This window comes from Plecotus auritus (assembly GCF_963455305.1).
Source record: "Plecotus auritus genome assembly, chromosome: 6".
NCBI classification, from domain to species: domain Eukaryota; kingdom Metazoa; phylum Chordata; class Mammalia; order Chiroptera; family Vespertilionidae; genus Plecotus; species Plecotus auritus.
Genome location: NC_137773.1, coordinates 144,987,568 through 145,002,296, shown reverse-complemented (window position 1 = coordinate 145,002,296; position 14,729 = coordinate 144,987,568). Strand labels below are relative to the sequence as shown.

Sequence of the window (14,729 nt, the reverse complement as noted above, 5' to 3'; positions counted from 1 at the left end):
CTTTTGTCCCCTTCCGAGTGGCAGGGCAGCCCGGCCTCTGGTGATGACTCAGGCCTGGCCCTGACGTCACCCACGCAGGCCACTGGCCTCCCTCTGCAGCCAGGAAACTGCCTGGGGAGTGGCACTCGCAGCTGCAGCAAACCTCAAAATCAGGAGGCACTGCCTCTCTGCTCCTCGCCATCTCCCCACAGCACACTTTTCTTTTCTTTTTTATATATTTTTTAAAGCCTCATGGAAGGTTTTACTTGTAGATTAACTTTCAAAATGTAAGGAGTCAGAATGGTTGACATCATGAGAAAAATATGTGGAGCTGATTTCGACGAGAAGTGAAGAACCCAGAGCAAGAAAGCGGTTCTCACTCCTGAGCCCAGGGAATTGGCAGCATCTGGGTTTCAGAAGAGACAGCGCCTCTGAGTAAGTGAAGGCCCACCTGGGCCCCCTCACTCCGTGCCCCTCACGTGGGCACCTTCACGTGGGTGCCATCTTGTTCCCTGACACCTAAGGCTCAGCAGGCCCAGGCCAGAGGGGTGAGTGGGGACCCTCCAAATACAGCACTGAAGGGACCTATCTAATCTCTCTCTTCTCCACAGGCCCAGACAAGGACACATTTCCTCTCAAAAATATTTCTATTCACTAAGACTGAAACCCTGGGGGAAATGGCCCAAGCCGAGCCTTCCCCATCGCCACTCTTGTTTTGTCTCCTCTTCCTCCTCCCGCCCGCCCCGGCGGTCTGTGTTGGACTGCCAGAGTTCTGAACTATTTGCTTCCTGGAGCTTTTACTGAGTAATCAGATACAAAAATAAACCCTGTTCTAGGCAAATATGTGCCCTGTGCCGTCAAATGGTATTTTCGCACTTGATCTGGTAAACGATGGCAGCTCTGATAAGACAACATCCCCAACCTGCCGCCTTTACAGAGCGTGTCTCTGGTTGTCTCTGTTTGTCCCTGGTCGTCCTGGTGCGGGCACCTCCATGTCACATTGCCCTGTTTACACAGAGCTTATTTTCATTCCTTCTTGTGCCGTCTAGGGTGATATAAAACACAAAGACACTATAATGTATCCCTGGAGTCTGTTTTAACTTCACCTATAAAAATCTAAGCCTTTGCATGGCCTATAATTTTACAAGCTCTGGAAGCTCCTACCCAGGAAAGGTAAGTTCCTGAGAGAAAAGTCTTAATGTGTAAAAAAGAACTGCAGAGCACGTAGGCATGGAAATCATACCTAGTTTTCCTAGCTTCCAAAACCATTCCCTCAGTCAACATCTACTCTTTGTATAGCTTATTTAGCTCAGTAGAATTGTTCTTTATAAATTCTGTTTTAGCCCTAGCCAGTTTGGCTCAGTGGATAGAGCGTCAGCCTGCGGATTGAAGGGTCCTGGGTTCGATTCCGGCCAAGGGCACATGCCTGGGTTGTGGGCTCGATCCCCAGAGTGGGGTGTGCAGGAGGCAGCTGATCAATGATTCTCTCTCATCACTGATGTTTCTATCTTTCTCTCCCTCTCCCTTCCTCTCTGAGATAATAAAAAAATAAAATAAATTCTGTTTTATTGGTGTGTGGAAGGTATATTAAAAAATGAATCTTTAAAAAGGCGATGGGGAAACTTGTCATTTACTGCAAAACAGTGGTGAATTCCTTTGGAAACTGGCAATTCCCTTTAGGAATTAACCATTACACTCTAAAATATCTGTTTTGTAGATCTTACAGTTTACTTTTTGTTTTAATATATCAGGTTGTCTTGAAGCGAGGCTCTGCTAAACTCCTGTTCATCTGGCTACAAGATCTGAATACTGTGACCACCAACTTGGTGAGTGTCATTTGCATCTAATGGCTGCTTAAATTAAGTTTACTAATTCACTTCTTTTGGTTTGCAGTGAAATTTAGAGAAAAGGGAGAAGGCATGGGGACTTCTGCACACAATGATAACAACTGAGTATCAGAAAGGATATGTAGCCATGGCTGGTGTGCTCAATGGTTAGATCTTTGGCCCAGGCACCGAAGGGTCACAGGTTCAATTCCTGATCAAGGGCATGTACCTGGGTGGCAGGTTCCATCCCCATTTCAGTCAGGGGCAACCAATCCATGTGTCTCTCTCACATAGATGTTTCTCTCTCACTCTCTCTCTTTCCCCTTCCCTCCTTCCCTTCTTCTCTCTCTAAAAATCAATGGGAAAAAATATCCTCTGATGAAGATTAACCAAAAAAGAAGAAGAAGATAAAAAAAGATATGTAATAATTAGAATAGGCTAATTTCTGTAATAGACCGAAAAATGTTTTTAATGGCTCTAATAGAAGTTTATTTCTTTTTTCTCTTCTTTTTTTTTTTTAATTGTTTAAAGTATTATATATGTCTCCTTTTTCTCCGATTGACCCCCCCCCCCGCCACTCTCGCCCCCCAGGACAAGCCCCCACCGCCCCAGTGTCCATGTCCATTGGTTATGCTAATAAGAGAAGTTTATTTCTTGTTCATGTGACAGTGCAAGTTAGTGGGGCATCTCTCTTTCATACATTCAGAGACAGAGATTGAGAGAGGCCCCACCTTCTTCAGCATGTGGTTTTCAAGGTCATCTGGGACCATTTCCACTTCCCAGTAGAAAAGGAAAAAAGCATGAAAAAGTGCACACGGGAGGTTTTCATGGGCCATGCCTAGATGTGATGCACATCACTTCCGCTCACATTCGGTTGACTAACAGTCTATCACATGGCCACAGTTGACTGCAAATGGGTCTGAGAAATGTAGTCCCTGGGTGGGGGTGGGAGCCACTTCCCAGAGATGCTCTGGAGAGTTTCTGGAGAGGAGGTAGTCCTCTTTGGCCCAGCATAATACAGAACTTAGAGATTCTCAAGGATAAGATAGCAGAATGAAGCAGCGAGAGAGGTAAAAAAATTATCAGATATTTAGAATTCCTTTAACTGACACTCTTAGGTAACATCTGGCTATGTGGACAAAGAGCAGTGGGTAAGATTTTTCAAGATGCCTCTGTCCATTCTGACCCTGAGTCTTTCCATGAGCGCCACCATGTCACCAGTGGCCAGTGAGCCAGGAAGGACATTCTTCCCCTTATTTTCCTGTACAGGATCCCCTTGGGGTAGGATCATTCTGGCTTTGTCCCCTACTCCTGGGTCTAGTCATGCTAGTTGGAATTGTCCAACAGAATTCTGTTCCCCAAACTTGGAGCCCGGTGGACTATAGGAAAGCTCATGGTTTCTTTACCTTACTGGTATGGTCTGGCTGCCCCTAGTAGCTCAGGAATCTACTCTGACTGACTGATCTGCTCCAGATCTTGTCACACTTTTTAATGTTAGCATGGGGGGTGGGTGGGTGTTGAGACAGGGAGGAGAGGAAACCCCTGACTAAGATCAGATCTCCAAACCAAGTTGTGAGAGAAACATTTAAAAGTAGACCAGAAAGGCAAAGGCTGGGGAGATTATTGCTACCCTAAGGATTTGATATACACTGAGTGGCCAGATTATTATGATCTCTGAATGCATAATAATCTGGCCACTCAGTGTATATCCCATATAATAAAAGGCTAATATGCAAATTGTCCCCTCGACCAGGAGTTCGACCAGTAGGCAGGCCGGCCAACTGCCCATGTCCCCTCCCCTGGCAAGGCTGGCCAGACCCCACCCATGCACAAATTCATGCACCGGGCCTCTAATACACACACACACACACACACACACACACACACACACACACACATACTCACACACTAAGTGGCCAGATTATTATGTGTTCAGAGATCATCGTAATCTGGCCACTCAGTGTATAATTCTAGCTTTTTTCTCTTCAGGACAAGGTTTGAAATATTTACTGAAACAATGAATGATAAAGTTATAGGCCCTATTTGGAGAACCCTGAAACTAATTTAATATATTATTTAGCCTTTCCACCATTGTGGGTCTTAGTGCAGTATTCCCCTCACTGGAGGATGCCTTGTGATGCCCCTAAGGCATCATAAAGATCTGCAATAAAAATGGACTATATATGCTTGCTTCAGCAGCACATATACTAAAAGTGGACAACAGGCTTTGCCTTAGCTGTCTGGTACCTAATTCTCCAGTTGTGTTGTCAATATCTGGCTAGACACTCTGGTTTCTGATTTAATTTCACCCTGGACTGGACATCTCTGGCAACCACACCCACACCCTGAAGAATACACATTGTCCATGTGCGGGAAGGCCAGCTACTGGCTGATGTGACACAGCCCCTCAGACTCTCATGGAGTCTGATGTCTGATCTCCTAGTACTGCTGCCTGGCCTTAGCCCAGGCCCTGTCCCCCCACCCTCCATGGGAACGGGCTGAGAAGGAGTGGAACAGAATAACAAGTTGAAGTGTTACAGAAATGCTACAACCTCTGAAAGTCCATTTTCTTGGGTTGCTGGGTCCTGAAAGTGTCTACTGAGCCAGAGCTGGCTGGGCTAGCAGGGTAAGCTAAAGATAAGACCAGGTTGATCGGGGAATGCAATGCCTGCTGGATGGATTCAGCCAAAGGAGTAAGTTGAGAACAAGGGCCAGGTTTCAAAAGCTGGAGCCAAGTGGGGATGATCTGTTGTTGAAAGTCCCAGCCTAACGGAGTCCACCAGGAAAGGCAGGGCCAAAGGCCACAGTCAAGGAGGAAGAGTGTCAGGGTCCATTCAGCTTGTTCATTTCAACTGCCATGTGATCATGACTCCTGCAAGCACTTAATATGCAGGAATTGACCGAGGAGTGTGTGTCAGGTGTAGGCAGGGTGAAGTCAACCTCCTGATTTCTAATGTTGAGCTGAATGGCATGGCAGGGAGAGGTATGTGACCGCCAAATCAGACTTCCACTACTGTCAACATGACCCCTCCGCAGTGTTGGTACAGACACACCAGCAAGGCAGGGGTGACAAAATACCCGCGTTGTAAATATTTGGATCTCCCACATTTTCAAAAAAGCGTCAAAGTAGACACCATGGGAAAAGCTAGATTTTCTTGAGCTTTTTAAATTTTATTATTTTTAAACTTTTAATTCCACATGAGGAGTAGAGTTTAAATTTGAGGCACCATTGTCTTTTCAGAACCTTGATCATCCAAGGGGCTTAGCCTGCACTCGTTGATTCACGATGAGCAGATGTGGACTGAGCGTAGCAGCTAACATAGGCCGTGTCCACAGACTAGTCGGTTCTTTTTTACCCCCAGAGTTTTTATAGTTTTTATAGCACATAAGTACAAGCTCCCTTCTTACCCTGGGTCAGCATATAAATCTTCTATTGCTCCCTTTAGAGAATTTTGCAATAAGGCCACATCATAGTCCCCAAAGCTAAGAATTCATGGTAATAGGGCTTCGTAATGTCTCATGCTGAAATCCCCTGATTTCTTGTCAAGAACTCAGTTGGAAAACACCACACGAAGACTTCAGGGTTTTGTTTTTAACTCAAAAAGCGTCTGGTTTTCATGAGAAATTTAAAGCTTCCTCCCGCCTCTGAAATGGTATTTTTTAAAAATGTAAAACTGAGATTCTGTCAGAGTAAGTAATGTAATAAATGTGAAATGCTGTGGGCAACTTAGAAAAATGCATGGCAAGTCAAGGTGTTAATGAAAATAATTACCATAATTATGGTCAGCATTGGTATTTTGGCTTTTGATATTGCTATTAGTATTGTAAGTATCATTATTTTAATTTTTTTGTTTTGGTCTTTCTAAATTGACTTTCATCTGAGATCTTTGGCACCACTCCCTAACTCACCAAAGCATGCGGTGTGAAAATTTCAAGGCTGTTTGGCAAGGTTTGACTCTAGGCCAGAGGCCTAACTGCAAGTCTTCTAATCTCATCAGAGAGAGTTCTGACCAGGATTCACTGAAATCTGTGAGGAGGACATCTCTCTGCCAAAAACATTTGTTTCCTGGCATTTTCTGGAGCTCCCAGTGCATTGGCCAAAGGAGGCTTTGAAACACCCCATAGAAGCATTGACCCTGGGTGGTGTCTCTCATGCCAGAAAGGAGCCCACCATCTGTCCGAACCCCGTAGTCATGACTGCAGTCTGTCTGCTTGGCGTTATGGGGTAAGGGTGTGTGTAAGGGGCGGGGGAGGCGGGGGGAGGGGGTTAGACACAGAGGCAGCAAGCATGAGTTCAACCCAAGAGCAGTGAAGATGTCATTTCAGCTGTGTCCCAGACCCTATAATCTGTTATCCTTGAATGTAGCAGAAAGTAGTATCCAGTGAAAACAACTTTCTCCTTGACCCAAATGCCTGGGCATCGACTATACCAAACTACTTTGCAAAAGAGAATGTAGCTCAAAATTCACTCCAGACACTGGACTCAGTCTGTCCATCATGTGAGTCCTCAGCAGCCAGGCTATTGCTGGCCTGGACTCCTAAGAGACCTCTCTTCTCTCTATTTTCATTCTACATGAGACAAATTCCTTGTCTTTTCTCTTAAAAAAATTTATCACTGTGTTTCAAATAAAAAGAGCCATAACTAGTCACTACACAAAATCTGGAAAATACAGGAAAATATTGAGAAGAAAACCACCACCAAACAACAAACAAATCATTATTGACATTTCAATGTATTTCTTTCCAATTTTTCATATATTTTTTTTCTTCTTTTAAAAATTATTGAAATGATATTTTACATGCTTTTTCTCACTCCACTTAACTGGTATGTTGTAAACATTTTCCAAGTGACTAAATGGTCTTTGAAAATGTGACTTTTAGCAACTGTGCTTTCATTGGACTGATATGTCTTAATTTATTCATTCTTTTTGTTGACGACCATTTTGATTGCCTCTAGTGCTCTGTTATTACAAATATGTAAACATTCTTAAAGATAAATCTTTTTGGACATCTTAGGGAAAATTTCTAGAATTGAATCAGTAGGTCAAATGACCTATGTTTAAGGTTCCTAATACATATTGATAAATTAGCCTCTAAAAAGTTACCAGTGTCTATTTCAAATCCTAGATCCTCTTCAGTTTCTCATGTTAAAATGCGTGCTCCTAGGCTCCAGTGGTCCCAGATGCTCTGAGGAGAGGGCCTAGGAACACGCATTTTAATGTAGCCTCCCAATCCTTATACACATTAGAGCTTGAGAACTATTGGTATGTTGTGTGCAAGTCAACGTTCATTTCAGCAGATACTTATTAGAGAAAAAGTTAGAGAACCCTGAGCTAGTATATCTAAACCAGAATTTAACTTTAAGATTCTTTTTTGGCTTCTAAATTTTAGATTTTCCCTTATTCGTGGTATGGTATAGTTCAGTGGTCAGCAAACTGCGGCTCGCGAGCCACATGCGGCTCTTTGGCCCCTTGAGTGTGGCTCTTCCACAAAATACCACATGCAGGCGCGCACGTACAGTGCGATTGAAACTTCGTGGCCCATGCGCAGAAGTCGGTTTTCGGCTCTCAAAAGAAATTTCAGTCATTGTACTGTTGATATTTGGCTCTGTTGACTAATGAGTTTGCCGACCACTGATATAGTTGAAAGAGTCTCAGCTAGGAAGTCAGAAAACCTTATTATAAATATGAGATAACTGAGACCCAGAATAGTTCACTTACCTCCTTGTGGTTACCCAGAGATTTAGTGGCAGAGGTAGAACTGGAACTTGAGTAGACAAAGGACTCGGATCCACCCAGCCTCAGAGGAGCAGAGACAAGGCACGAGCGAGAAGACTAACTCCTGAAGTGAGCTCCTGCCTCAGCTAGAGGACTTCTTACCTGCCTTCTGATGGGCCATATCTCGGGACATGTGTGGGCAGCCCTCTGGGGTCGTCCACTTTAGTCCCTAAAAGAGGTCAGCCGACAGTATGCCCTAACCAGAGGTGGTGACACTAAAGCTAGATGGAGGAGGACATAGTCAGCCATGCACATCCATGCTAGGAGAGCAGAGTAAGAGGTGGAGTCCAGAGTCAGAAGCCAAGAGAGCAAGGACAGGGCAAGGGCAAGACCCACATTGTGGGCAAATTTTAGGTCAAGGCAGGCATGAGTTGAAAAGAAGACAAACTTAGAGCTAGACGGGAACTGCCATGGAGTCAGCCTCAACGATGGGAGCTCCCGTTACATAACTTCATGATCAGGGGAGGCACCTGCCCCCAAGTTGCACCTGCCTTTTTAAATCTGAAAGGTGCTATGCACTAGGCTGCCTTCAGCTCATCTGGCTGAAGGAGGGGCAATGGGACAGAGAAGAGGCACCTGAAAATGAAAATTTGGAACATTCTGTTACAGCAGAGAACATGGTAAACAAACAACAACCAAACTGAAAAATTCTCACCAGCATCTAAATTTTAGATTCTAAAAAGAAGTATGACTATTTGTCCTGTCTGCATAACTCTGCTTAAACCCATCAGCGCACACCCACTGGTCACCTGACAATATCTGGCTGCCCTTCTCACTCTACTACCTCAGCTTCTGGGGGCCAAGTGATCAGATCCATTTGACTTTCAAGTTCAACCTCCAGACTGTTCAGCTGCTGACAGTCCCATTTATGTTCAGGTTCTGTCAATCACCATCCCCAAGTCCACATCCATCTCCTGTGATGGCACCGGGTGAAGCACAGGAGCTAGAACCCAAAGGTAACGGCTGCACCCATTGTTTCACAGTCTTGGGCCCCAAAGGATTTGCCTATGGTCGCCACACTATTTTTGTGACTTTTTGTGAATCTTAAAGTATTTCCAAAAAAACGTTATTAAAAGCAAATTTTTTAAAGCTTTTTTTTTTTTTAAGTTAAAAAAAAAATAGGGAGTTCCCTGCCCCAGGAAACGGGGATCGGCCTCTGGTTTCTCTTTCACAAGCAACTCCTATTGTTTATTTTGCCGCTTTCTGATTTATGGGTAGGCTTCTATGGCAGTTCTCCGGTGGCTTTAACTTCACCCTCTGCTTCTCAGAGACGCCCATCTCAGAGGGATTCAAAGCTCACGTATTCCAGCCCTGAGTGTGAATATGCCCCCTTCCCCTCCCTGAGACTGTAACTTCAAAGTGAGGTAAAGACTCAGATCTAAGAAATGGCCTCATGGTGAAAATCTAGGACAAATCATCCTTCTCGCCCTGCACAATCATTTCTTTTCCGGAATGGCGCTTTGTCTTCTCTGCTCTTCATACAGATTATTCTCTTCACCTTTGCCAAATGGCCCCTCCTCTAATGGAAGCAGATTAACCCTTCTTTGCCCCCTCTCCATCTCATTCAGCGGAGGGCTTTCTGTTAACTGCACGGCTCTCTCTCCGGGCCGTGTGCCCAGCTGAATACTAGTGTGAGGTGGCTGCCTTCCCTTTGAAGCTCTTAGCCTCTGTCAAACACCTTTTTGCCACACTTGGCCCTGGAAAGACAGTTTTGAAATTAACCGTATCGTGAGCCGCCTGGGTGTGCAGTATGGAATTGCACAAGGCCATGGGCATTTAGGGCAAGGGGTACTTGCCACGCTCACTACATTAGGGCCGCATATTAATGAAATTCTGGCTTTATTAACTCCCTTGTTCTGCAAAGGGGTCCATAGCGTCACCTAATATTGAGGCTGAGCAAATAACGCTGATGTCTATGTGGCATCCTGTCCGGATATAAGACACACACAAGCCACTGTCCCCCAAGACTGGCCTCAGCCCCCAATTTCCTGCCATGCCTTATTTATTAGGGGGATTCATCTCAAGAGACCATGCTGAGATGGACAGTAGTGTACATTTCTTGGGCTGGCTGTGAGTTGCAGATCAGGACGGCGTGCTAGAAAGGTAACAGTTTGAATTGTTGAACTTCAGTAGGCATTGGTGAATCTCCTAGTTATGTACCTTTTGGTTTCAAAACCATACTGAAGGGTGGAAAATGAAACCTGCAACTTATTTTTAGCTGCTCATGATAACTCATGAGATTTTTCTTTGCAAACCAAATAGGATAAAGGCTACTTCCGCTGGCTAAACTTAATCTGATTGACTTAATATAGCAATCAAGCCTATGTCTCTGATATTCTCAAGGGACTCTTGGTCCCAGGTGATACTTTGGCCGATATTTACTATTTTGCTTAAAATTATATTTAGTTGAGCCTTTTTATTAAACAAAATTAAACAAGTATAACATTTTTCTTCTGAGAGGAAATGGGAAATAAGTTATAAGCCCTCTATATTGGCATCTATTCATTAATTCACTTATTCTATTGCCATTTATTAAGTACCTATTTAAGTGAAAGTTTGGAATAAAAATCTTCAAAAGTCGAGCCAGTATGTTGAATTACAAATAGCAGAATGCCAGAAATTAAGTAATATGGCTTTTATCCTCAGCTTTTGCTGAGAACTTCAGTTTCAACAGGCTCTTTGGACCTGACTTTCTCCTCCCTCAGAGAATTTCAGTGACATGCTCTATAAAACACTGTGAAGCATGCTGTGCCACCGAGGGCCTGAGGAAAGGTTGAAGCATCTTGTGAAGGCAGTGGTATTGCTGATGTCTATGTGGGGTCACTCTGACTTCTGTCTCCCTTTCCCTGTTCTAGAAGGGACAGATTTCAACAAAGCCTGTGGTCAGCTTTCCAGACAACTTGTGGCTCCCCTGAGTAAACAGTGATTAAGTGTTTGAAAGACTTCCATTGGTAATGTCAGTCCCCCGGTCCATGCCTTAACTCACGGAGTGAGTTCTCTAATCCTAGGAAGTGGCTTCATGGCACAGAGCTGAAGATTCCACTGGTAGCAGTGGAAGCAGAGAAAGCCATCCCCCGCCAAGTTTGGTGTTGATCGGTGAAGACCATACCCACTTGAGCCCCTTTGTTGCACCCGTCAATGCTCTGTGTACCATGGGAGACGCATAGATCTTGCCGGAGGCAACCCTGAGATACGAGTAACGATAGATAATCCGATACAACATACACTTCTTGTGCTTTTATCTTCAGCCCAAAGGAAGTGGAAATTCACTGAGGCTTGTTAAGCTGCTCTGTGGAGAAGTGCATGGCTGTGGCCCTTCTGAACCACAAAGTCATTTATCTGGGAAAAAAAGAAAGCAAATGAGTTTGTTCCCAGGGCAAGTCTTGGAATATTTGTTGCCCAGGATGAAGAAAGATACAAAGAAAGGATTATGCACTCACATGGGGTGGATCTTACTAATCTGTAAGAATTCTTCCTTCTCCACCTTCATTTACAGCTAACCTCCCTTTTCAACTTAGTAGCCAATCTCTCTAGAAAGAAGAAACTCAATCTTCTTGCTGAATATGTTTTTTATTTATGTATTTATTTTTTATTTATTTTTGCCAATTCAGGATCTAGAAGACGCTGTTGTTCTACTTGCTCTCCATTTGGGGAGTGGCAAACGGTCATGACCGCAGATGAGCATGTGATTAGGGATGCAGGAAAGCTCTGGGTCTCCGAGAGCATGCAAGGCCTTTATTAGTGCCACATTTCAAGTGCACTGAGAAATGAAAGCAGGAACTATTCTGTTGCTAAAGCTGAGGTAGTGATATCGGAAATGGTGGTGAGACATTGATGATATTCCCACAGGAGAGTCTGAGCTAAATTTAGGGTAGGGTGGGATGGAATCCACCACAGTCTCCCTTGCAACCCGAAGTCACTTACCACTTTTTCTCTGTTGCAAACCACATGATCCACATTCCCCTTCTCCCTCCAGCTCTTTCCTGGAGGGTAACTTTAGTTTGGTCCTCAAGGCTTGCTGCCAGATCCTTGCCACCAAATGTGTGGTCCCTTCCCACGTCGTATACACAGAAGCTCATGGATGGGAGTGTGAAAGCTCCTGTCTGAGACCTGGAGGGGGCTTCCTGGAATTCAGACTTCTCCGGCATGTCTATTCACCCAACCCTTCCTTCTCCTGCCTCACGAGCAGAGGAAGATAATCCTCCTCTCGTATTCCCAGGCAGGGTGGAACTGATAGAGTTGATTAGAAAGCCCCCTTTGAGAGCCATCTGGTTGGCATATAAAATTACTGCCAATGAGGGAGATAGTCAGCTGGCCATATAACCAGGCAGCAGGGGACTTGGAGTCCAGCGCTTGGCCTAACTGACCTAGAAAGCAAGCAGGGCTGGAATTTTTAGAATCACACACTTTCCGAGGTGGAAGGGATCTTAGAAACGGGCAAAATGTACAGATGTCAGCAGAGAGTCAATCATTAAAATGATGCATTTGAGACACTGACCGTGATGGAGAAACATCTCTTATTCAAAATTTAGGCTTTTTAAAAGCCCATTTTCAAAATATATTGGGGAAGGAACTCATAATACCAACTTGGATTATCTGTTCAGGCCCAAAGCACTATTTGTGGAAACCAGGTCAGTCCTGATTGTTACACTGATTTTTCTTTAATTGATCATATGCTTTTTAATACAGCAAATGGGTCAACTCACTTATTATGTGTGTGATCTTATGCAAATGACCAGATTTCTCTCAGCCTCAGTTTCCCCATCTGTAACATGAAAATATTGGGCTTTACCAGGGGAGGTAGTTTGCTCAGATGGAAATGTAAGCTGTTCCACTTATTCTGTCTCATGAAACATTTCCAAATTATGACAAACCTCTGAAAAAAATTGTTACTGCTTATTTGTTACTGCTTTCTAACCTTAACTTTCCAACACAGTCTAGTTCAGTGGTCAGCAAACTGCAGCTCGCGAGCCACATGCGGCTCTTTGGCCCCTCGAGTGTGGCTCTTCCACAAAAACGTACAGTGCGATTGAAACTTCGTGGCCCATGTGCAGAAGTCGGTTTTTGGCCTGGGCGAGTCTATTTTGAAGAAGTGGCGTTAGAACACTCAAGGGGCCAAAGAGCCGCATGTGGCTCGCGAGCCGCGGTTTGCCGACCACTGGTCTAGTTCATTCCTCCTCTTTTATTCTGTCTTTTCCACCTTCTGGTCCAGTATAATGGGTACCCCAAATTCTCAGGAACTGGGAGTTGAGGCTGGTTCTTATAAACCTGGGTGGTTGTGGCTTCAGGGAGGGCGTTCCCCTGGACTAGGCGTCTACACAGTAAAAAGATTCCTACATCAGGGCAGAATGCAGAGGAGGAGGTTTTATCCTGTCAGAATTGGTGGAAAGACCACAAATGAGCGTGTGACTTTGGAATTAGTCAGACTTAGGTTTAAGTCCTCACTGAGCTATTTACTGTGTGACTAGCAATCTCATTTGTTCCTCATCTAAAGTTGATGATAACTAAGTTCCACCTTGTAGAATTACTGGTTTAGAATTAAATAATATAGCTAAAATATTGAGAATATAGTAGGTTCTCAATAAATGGTAGTTCTAATAGACAGCTCTGATCAAGGTAGAAAATAGAAGTTTCTGCCCAGATCTCTAGGCAAAATGTAGATGATCGAAGTAGCACTGGACTTTCCAAAATATTTAGGCTAAAATATCATCCAAATGCACATTTTCAGCCATTGAGAGATTGTAACCTTGTTGCTTCCAAGGCTAAATACACTCTAGATAGATATAATAACCAAGCTCATCAAAAGTTTTTAAAACTTATAAATTCTAAGAATTTAAACAAAAATGTTATATTTGGTAAGTATTTTATTTTTAAACATTTAGATCAAAACAGCCTAACCCGATAACAAACTTACCCACAAATGTTGAATATCTATATTAGGTAAAAACGGAAACCAGCTATAATTTTTAATGCAGTGAGTGGAATAAAGAAATGTGCAAACCGATCCAAATGTTTATCAACTAAGGATCCCTCTGGGACTCCGTGCCCTGACTACATTTTTTTAAAACATGGAGACTCAAGCTTGGCTCGTACTTGAATTATGTTCTTTTCGTAAGCCATGCAATTTAATTTTAACCTACAGGACTGAAACTAAAATGAGCTCAGACGGCAGAACAATGTGACTGGGAGCAAGTGAGAACCTTAATCTAAGTGAAAGACGCTTCCTCACTGCTGCTCTGCCTTCTCCCGCCTGCTCCTGCCAGATTATTTGGGGTTCCCAGTGCAAAAACAGGTCAACATTTACAACATGGGAAAAGGGATTTGTCTTTTACATTAATATTTGTGCGTAAGCCCGAGGATGTTGGTGAGGAGCATGAATTTTTAAAAATCATTATGCTAAGTGAAATAAGTCAGTCAGAAAAAGCTAAAAAGCTTTTGTATGTGGGATATAAAACTGAAACTTATGAACACAAACAGCAGTGTGATGGTTGCCAGAGGGAAAGGGGTGGGGTGGGGGGAGGTGAATAGGGTCCTAATATAAGGTGACAGGAGAAGATGTAACTTTGGGTGGCGGGCACGGTGCAATATACAGATCTTATAATATAGAAACCCACATGCCCTAACTAGTTTGACTCAGTGGATAGCATCGGCCTGCGGACTGAAGGGTCCCAGGTTCGATTCCGGTCAAGGGCATGTACCTTGGTTGTGGGCACATCCCCAGTAGGGGGTGTGCAGGAGGCAGCTGATCGATGTTTCTAACTCTCCCTCTCCCTTCCTCTCTGTAAAAAATCAATAAAATATATTTTTTTCAAAAAAGAAATCCACACCTGAAATCTATATGTTCATGTTGACCAGTGTCACCCCACTCAATTTAATAAATAAAACAAAAGAAAGACAAAAATCATAAGTGAATGCATACCCTTGCCACTTGTAATCATGACAAAGCTTGCGTAATTCAGGCATGCACATGATTTTTTTAAAGTACAAAACAGGATTTACTAGTCAGAGAATGTCTGCCTAAACAAGCTCATCCATCTGAGCGCTTTCAGCTACAGTTCAAATTCGTTTAACACAATCAGGTTTGGTAAACAGAACACGTTAGCTCGTGGAGTGTTTTTGGAACACCACAAAATAACCAACACGTAGC

The 14,729-nt window shown here is 43.7% G+C and overlaps 1 protein-coding gene across 3 annotated transcripts in view; it reads left to right on the top strand.

Moving 5' to 3' along the window:
- Positions 1-14,729, top strand: part of ZBTB38 (zinc finger and BTB domain containing 38) — a 72,000-nt gene that overhangs the window by 422 nt on the left and 56,849 nt on the right. For 2 of the 3 annotated variants that reach the window (XM_080674616.1, XM_080674614.1), the window contains exons 1-2: positions 110-414; positions 1,731-1,805. The gene's annotated coding sequence lies outside the window, so the exon portion shown is untranslated. Of the gene's footprint in view, positions 1-109; positions 415-1,730; positions 1,806-14,729 lie in introns of those variants that run through there. The other variant, XM_080674615.1, reaches the window with a different exon arrangement.